The following is a 9,018-nucleotide window of genomic DNA, read 5'->3' on the forward strand; positions in this document are numbered from 1 at the left end:
GTGGGGGAGGAAAAAAAACCCTAACTGGCAGGGAGGAAAATGCGCAACAATGAATGGGGAAAAATTAAATGAAAAGAATATGCTGTAAAAAATATATATGCTGCATTTAAAACATGATTAATAAAACATTTTATCTTCTATAACTATGTTCTACAAAGCACCCAACCATATGGTTAAAGAAGCTGGGAAGAATATTCCTAGGAAGTTTCTTTTTTCCTGTGTGGGTAGGAGGGAAGCAAGATAAAATCGTACTACTTGAAAAATTCAATGACCTTGGAGAAATAGTACTTTACAAAGAGTGCTTATTATGAGTCAGGTACTTTGTCAACTACTCTCCAAACAACTTAATAATTATTACCCTTATTTATAGGTGAGAAATTATTATAGAGCTTAAAGGTCACAGTATTGTTGTGGAGCCAAGCTATAGCAAAATTCATAGTCCAAGTTTTTACTATCTAACTTTCACTCCTACGTACTGCCAAAAGAATAAACAGGTCTGTCTTAGAGTGAAACCTGAGTGCTCCTTGGAAGCAAGGATGATAAAGCTTCATCTCACATACTTCAGACATACTTAGGAAGGGACATCACGCTTAGAAGAGGGTCAGTATAAGAAAGGAAGATCTTTGGCAAGATGGACTGATGGATTTATATGCATAGCACACAGATTTTCAGTGAAGGGAAGCAGCTGTTAACTAACAGATTTTTATTTCTCTTGACTACATTAAATTTATGAATCTCACGTGTGTGCTGAATTGTGAGGTTATCATGGTAAGTGTCTTGAACTGTGACAGGCTCATAGAGATCATTTCTTTTTATGAAAAAGTAGAAGTGTCTTTGAAAAGGGTTAAATCTTAAATTTAAATTATAATAAAGGTAATGTGAAACTACAATAGAAAAAATGATTCAGAAATTCTCTACAAAAATTAAATGCTGACAAATCATATTTGAGATTTGTTCATATCTTTCTTTTTAAAATTTGCTGCATTTTTTTATTATTTTTATTTTTTTTAAATTTTAATGAAAGTTTACCTAGACTCTGGATTTCCATTTATACATTGTTGCACACTTTCTTCCCTACCCACTGCTCCTCTCAGTTCCCTTTTCTCCTTGAAGAGAGAAAAAATATCTTTCATTGTTACACAATCCCCACCCCTCAAAGCCCACTTTGGTTCTGTCAAATTAGACTATGATATGCCTTGGAGGAAACCTGAAAAGACAGGGTAATACTAGGCAAGGTTCAATGGTAATTCATTTTATAAAATATAATGTATGGTAATAATTGCATGAAACACAATATGAATGAAAAATAGTGTAAAACACAATGTATACAAACTCTGTAAACAAGCCAACATAAATTTTTTAAAAAATAAAACCTAAAAGAGTCTTAAGAAATTTTTTTTATATCATACAAAAAATACATTCATGAAAATCAATTCAACATCTCCTAAATGTAAAATTCAGTGACAATGACTACATTCCTCATATTGTACAATCATTAACACTGTCCTCTTCAGAGTTATTCTAGAATCACTAATATAAAAATAAATGTCCATTAAAGAAAAACTCCCCTCTTCCCATTCTTCCGCCATGGCCAACTTCTATTTGATGGGTCATAGGAAATTTCAATTTTATTTTTAACAGGATCTAATGATGACAGTGTCATGGCCAGGGGATAAAAACCGTCAATAATTGCTGAACGTAATACTTGGACTGTAGTTCTGTGCCATGGAATCAGAACCGACTCACTGCTGACTCTCCAGAAAGTTTTCAGAGACAGTTAACCACACAGGAGGAGACTGCTCATCATTCTCCCAAGGAGCAGCTGGTGGATTCAAACTGTACGCCTGTGGGATTGTAGTAGTTTCTTACCACTAGACCACCAGGGTTCCCTACTACTTGGACCAGGCACTTTAAGCTGTTTATTGTTGAAAATTTTTATAACACTACAAATTGCATTAGGGAAATTAGTTGTCAGGGACCTCTCCAAAGGGCTGAAGAGCCATGATGTCTGTCTAGAGACTAAGGTGTGCCTAATCCAGGCCACGGTCTTCACAATTATTTGCTATACATCAGAGAGCTGGACAATGATCAAGGATGGGCAGAAGAACGGTTCGAATCCACCAGATGCTCTGCCGGGGAGGGAGGGGCAATCTCCTTCTGTACCAGTCAGATCTGATTTGACGGTACACGCACACAAAAATAATAAAATAAAATTAAAAAAAAAAAGGATGGGCAGAAGAAGAACTGATGTCTTTGAGTTGTGGTGCTGGAGAAGAGTATTGAACATACCATGGACTGAGAAGGCAACAGGTCTATCTGTCCTAGAAAGGTGAAACCAAGATGCTCCTTGGAGGCCAGGATTTTCAGACTTGTCTCATATGCTTTGGGCATGTTGCCAGGAGGGACCAGTCTGTGGAGGATATGATGCTTAGAAGGGTAATGGGACAGTGCAAGAGGGAAAACCCAGGATAAGATGGATTGACATAAAAACTGGGGTAGTAAGGATAGGTGTGTCAGAGACAGAAAAAGCAGGATTCATAATTATTGCGATGCCAATAACATAGTTAACTCAAGAGCACATAACAACACAACACCACACATGGCATCATACATTCATTCAATCAAGGTAATTTTCCAAACTTCATCACTAAGAAAGAACAATTTAAAAATCAAATACATTCACATAAATCAGTGGTCAGGAGCAAAGAGGCATCATCTCATTATAATTTAAAGTATCATATAATATAAAAGACATCCTAATGTCCAGAGAGGAAACATCTGTTTGGAAAGTAGAAGCCTCACGGAAAATGGAGTTTTCACCAGATTCTTGTTTAATCCAATCCCCTTCACTATTTCTTCCAATTTCATACACTATATTGTAATAAGTTGCTTTCACCTTTTAGGTACGTTTCCCTGCAAAATGTTCTTTCAAGGGAGCATAATGCTCTGGGAGCACTGGTGGGTGAGTGATGGAATCACCTCACAGGTAGGAAGCCTGAATGAGGGTTCCAGCCAGTGCATCTCATGCTCAACCACCATACATCTGTCTCAGTGGGGGCTTGCCTACTGTTAATATGCTGAACTGGCTTCAGCAGAGGTTCTGGACTAAGAGAAGCATTAGGAAGAAAAACCTAGTGATCTACTTCTATAACCAGTCACTGAAAATACCCTGGATCACAATGGTCTGATCTGCAACTGACTGTGGGGGTAGCACTGCACTGGGCAGCATGCCCTTCAGTTGTACACGAGGTACACCATGAGTCCGGGGAGAAGGCAGTCTGGATTGCAGCTAAAAACAAAGTGTGAAGTTAGCTGTCTTTGAATAATTTAAGAACCACAAAAGGAAGTCTTAATATATCCTTTAATCCAACTCACTCCATTTTTCAGATGAGGGAATAAGGATTTGAGAGTAGTTAATTTATTTGCCAGTAGTTCCACAGAAAATAAGTTAAACTTAGAATGAACTAAAGACAATTATGGCCCAGCAGATTCTAGGTATCTATGCCAGAATACACAAACCAGATGTAAAATCACTGAAATTTTTTTTTAATCAACATCTTACTCTCATTCTACCTCTACCTAACATGGTGTTAGGGATAGGTGAAGTATGTCTGCTTTCTTTGGTAACTGGTGCCCACCACCACACTGACCAATCTATCATATCAGAAAGTTCAATTAAATCAGTCGAGTCTAATCCATGCAGCCTCCTGCAGGTTTGGCCTCAATGTAACCTGGCAGTTTCAATTTATGCCAAGTACTATGCTGACCCCTAAAAAGGATCTTGGTTATACAGTGACAGATTTTACATAAAACAAAAAAGACTTATAACAATAGATTTTATATAAACAAAACATTCTAGTTGCCAGGTGGTATGCCACTGCTCCTCAATCACCTTTTGTCCTTTCTGGATTCTTGTTGCCATCAAGAATCAATAATCAATCTGACTCAGAATCAGTTATCCCAAATTAGGTTCCAAAGGAAGAAAAAGAAAATACTAAAGTTCTAGCATGTTATTTTATATGACTTCGAATTGAGAACAAGCAAGTATGAGTGGATGACACCTGTGGTTTTTATATTTCAGTAGATTAAATCTTTAGGCCCAATATAGTTGTCACTTTGGAACTTCTAGATTTTGAACTGTTAGCAATATTTCAGCTGGCAGGATATACTTATCTATAATGTAGAAAACCTAAGAATAAATTTAAGATATTACTGTTTTTGTTCTTGTTAGGTGCTGTTGAGTCGACCACAACTCACAGCAACCTTATGAACAATGGATCTGAATCTTGTCATCCTCATCTCATATGATATACTTGGGCCCACTGTTACTGCCATTGTGTCAATGCATCTCTTTGAAGTTCTTCCTCTCTTCCCTTCCAAGCATGATGTCCCTTTCCAAGGACAAGCCCCTCTTAACAACATGCCCAAATATGTGAAACAAGACTTCAACAGCAATGTCTCCAAGAAGCACACTGGTTGCACACTTTCTCTAAAACCTATTTCTTCTCTTGGCAGTTCATGGGATATTCAGTACTCTTCTCCAACACCACAACTTAAAGGCATCAGTTACTCTTCTGTCAACCTTAGTCGCTGCTTAACTTTCAGATGCTTAACAAGTAACTGAAAAGATCATGGCTTCAAACAGATGCATATTAGTTTTTAAAATGTCATCAGTGCTCCTTAACACTTCAGGTCTTTGACAGCAAATTTAACCCAATGCTGGTGCTTAGGGTGTTGATTTGTGGATCCAAGCAAGATGAAATTAATGACAACTTCAATCTTTTCTCCATCTATCATGATGTTGCTATCGGGCCCAGTGTGAAAATATCAGTAATAGGAATTTTCATCCTGCCACCCGTACAACTTACATTCATTTAAGTAACAAAAGAAATGACACAAATCCCCCAGTATTGGGATTAATATCTTCTATTTTATGTAATTATAACGTTGTTATGTGCCGCCAAGTCGCCTGCCACTCACAGCGATCCTATGTACAACAGCCCTAAACCCAAATCTATCCTTTGCCAGTCTCAGGGTCTCTAACACACATAGCCCAATTACTCCAGTCACTGAATCAATGCACTTCATAGAAGGTTTTCCTATCCTGTGCTATCCCTCCACCCTCCCAAGCACAACGTCCCTCTCTAAGGACTGGTCCCTCCTTGCAACATGTTCCTTGCCTCCAAGGAGCAGCCTGGTGTAACCCTTCCTAGGGTGAACCTGTTCACTTTCTTAGCAGTCCATGGTATATTCAGTACTCTTCTCCAACACCATAGCTCAAAGGCATCAATAAAAAAGTGAAATTAATTTGACAACAAAAACAAAATGTAAATTCTTAAAAAAAAAACCTCTTGCTTTTAGTATTATCTACAAGACTCCTATCTGGCCAGTCCTGGCTCATCTCCTTTCTTATTTTCCTCCCCTTACACCTTACCATATACCTCAATATAATGCAGTCGGCAATTTCTACCAATCAAATACTCGCAGATAATTTGGAGATGTATAGGTTAAAGGATAACAAGCAATGGGGATTTGTGGATTTGTTCATTTTAACTTTTTCCAAGATGATAACTTTAGTCTACATTTTATATGTAAACTAATGAAGTAATAAATACTTAAATTCTCAATCAATAACTCAATTTGAACTCCCCTTTCCCATCAACAGATTATTTGGGTGGATATGTACATATCTAGAAGCAGGAGGAGGATCCACAACATGCCTCCAGAAACTCTATGAACTTTGATAAATGTCAATAGTTGTAGAGAGGCTTTCAGGCCTTTTGTTCATAGGGTTGTTATGAGTCTTGTTCGACTCCAAGACAATCAACAACAGCTACATATACATAAAGGTAAACCAAGCTGGTTAAAAAAACCTTTTCTGTTAAGCTTTCCCTACTTTCTAATTGCTTAAGACTTAAATGGCTGATTCTTTTAGTGGTTCCATCCAGTATTCTGGACTTCTATTAGTGCTTCTCACAACATATCCTTTTGAGCTCTATAATTCTAGCATCTAATACAGTTATCTATTAAATAATTAGTACCTACATATACATTAAAAAGAAATTAAACTCTAGAAAATAACTTTGGAAAAAAACAACCTGATAGTTTTTTCCTGGAGAAATATGAAACTCAGCTAAGAACGCTGAGTGAGGGGATGGGCAGGGAAAGTAGAGCCAGCCACAGAGTCAGACTGCTTGCCTATCAGATAATGCTATGAGGCATTACCTGGAATTACAATGTATTATGCATTATAGACAAATGAAACAGATCACAGAAGCCAAGTTTGCTTTCATGAGATTAATATTCAAAAAGCCCCTGAAAAAATGAGATTAGTTAAAATAATTCTGCTAATTTGAACAGACACTTGTACTTTTTAAAATAAGACAATCACGCCATTATAACATCTGACTATAAAAAAATGAGATCTTCTCATCACACAGCTATTTACCAAAATCACTATGTTGTTGCAGAGTATCATCAAGTCAGAATCGACCCATTGCTGACTCTCCAGTGGGTTTTCAGAGGCATCAAGAACACAAGAGACGGCCCATCTTTCTCCCATGAAGCAGGTAGTGGATTTGAACTGCGTGCCTTAGGGCTGGCTATCACTAACCATTAGGCTATCGGAGTTCTTAAAATCACTATGCTATTGTGTTATGTGATGTCAATTTGGAACCAACTCACCAGCATCAACCTTCCAGCAGATATCCCATGGGAGATTGCCCATCCTTCTCCAACATAGCAGCTGGTGGATTCGAACATTGTGCCTTTGTGATTGTAGCGTAGCTTCTTATCTCTAGGCTACCAGAGCAAAATCACTATAGCAAGTGGTAAAAGCTGCACAAAACTTAGAAAAGATTTCTGGATTCTCACCTTACACAAGTATTCAGAGGGGTTAAAGAATCTGTGTATCATCTGAATTGCTACGTTCTTATATCCAAGCCAACAGTTTATGTAAGACATGTTTACATTAACTAATTTTTAGAGGGAATATTAAGAGAGGATATTCTCCATAACAGCATGTGAATACTCAACCAGAAGTACTATTTAAAATCTAATATGTTGTTGTTGTTAGGTGTCATGGGCCCTCATAGTGACCCTACACACAAAGAGATCTAAACTGTGTCCTGTCTTGCATTATCCTCATGGTCTCTGATATGCCTGAGCCAATTTAAACCTTGTAGAAGTGGCAATTCCCATTCATGGCAACTCTCCATTGGTTTCCAAAGCTGTAGGTTTTAATTGGAGCTGGCAGACTCATCTTTTTCTCTATATCATAGACGTGGGTTCGAAATTAATATGCTGTAATATACTGTTATGCAACAATTCAAAATTAACCTGTTCCAATTCACTCAATATATGACAAAACCTTGACTTATTTTCAAAATTTCCACTATACTAAAACTATTACAATCATTGCCAAACCATTTCATTAAGCATCTTCCTCACTTTGATGACCTTTCCAAGCATGATGTCCTTTTAAGGACTGCACCTCCACTTAAAAAATGCTCAATTGGTAAATGTTAAAAATTAATGGTAATAAAAAAAAATTAATGGTAAGAGGAAAAAAATTATAAGGATATTCACCAAAAAAGAATTCATAACAACAAAATTAGGGACCAAATGATGGAGAGACATACAACAAAATAATAAAGCAGTGTTTGTTGTTAGGTGCCAGAGTCAACTATGATTCACGGTGACCGTAAGAACAACAGATCTGAACCTTGCCCCATCCTGCATCATTCCAATGATCTCTGTTATGCATTGTGATAGTCCCAATGCCAACCCATGTCACTGAGGGTCTTCCTCTCTTTCATTGACCTATGTATGATGTATGTCTCCAAAGATTGGTTTCTCCTATAAAAGTTCCACCATAGTGATTAGCAGATGACACTGAAAAATGTTCATAAAAATTATTTAAGAGTCGATTTAAAAAAACCCCAAACCCCAAATATGTTGCCACTGAGTGAATTCCGACTCACAACTAGCCTATAGAACTGCCTCACAGGGCTTCTAAGGTTGTAAATCTTTGTGTAAGCAGTAACTGGTGAGTTTGTATTGCTAATCTTTTAGCCACTGAGCACTGAACCATGATGATCCAAGGGCTCCAGAAAGCATTTTTCCTGGTAGTACATAAGTTTGACTTTGTTTTTTATAAAGATGTTCCAGAACGTATGTAGGAGTGACAAATATCTACCAAGAGTATGTTACTTCTGTAATCAGAGGAAAAATTCAGTTAAATTTTTTATTAAGTGGTGTCTGGATTTAACAAATTAGCTGCTCTGGGCAAATCATGGAAATATTGGTCACAGAGCAAAGCTGGAAGTAAAAAAGAAAAATGCATAGATTTTTGTAGCTTCTAAGTAGGTGAGTATGGCAGCCAGTCAAAAAGGCTCCCAATGATTCCAGACCAAACTTGGTCTGAGTAATCAATAGTATACAGCAGAAATGATAGCATGTCACTTCTAGGCTGAGATTATAAGTATGAGGTTTCTATCCCAGATGCTTTCTCTCACTACTCTCCCTGGGGAAAGCTATGTTGTAATTCTATGGAGAAGCTCATGTGAAAAGGAACATGCCAACAGCCATGTGTGTGAACCTAGAAACATATCCTGTAGAATTAGCCAAGTCTCAGATGACTACAACCCCAGTTGATACCTCAATTGTGGCCTCAGGAAAGACTCGAGTCAAGCAATGCAGTTAAAGAGCTTCCAAATTCTTGACCCAAAGAAACTGTGAAAACAAATGTTTGTTGCATTAAGCTACCAAGACTGAGGCAAATTATAACATGGCAGCAATTGACAACTTTACAGTTAGCTTAGTTTTAGAGGCTGGGGCACATTCCCCAAATCTATCTTTGGGAAAAGATCCCTAGGCTCAAGTAATTTTGCTCTAATTTCAAAGTTCTGATTTTGTATCTGTTGTGACAGGCGCCATCCAGTTGACTATGATTCCGTGCAACCCTATGAACAGATCTGAACCCTGCCCTATCTTTAGACATCCTCTTCATCCCAGAGA

The sequence above is a fragment of the Elephantulus edwardii genome, unplaced genomic scaffold (assembly GCF_000299155.1).
Source record: "Elephantulus edwardii isolate Elephantulus edwardi_28Jun2011 unplaced genomic scaffold, EleEdw1.0 scaffold00059, whole genome shotgun sequence".
Taxonomy (NCBI): domain Eukaryota; kingdom Metazoa; phylum Chordata; class Mammalia; order Macroscelidea; family Macroscelididae; genus Elephantulus; species Elephantulus edwardii.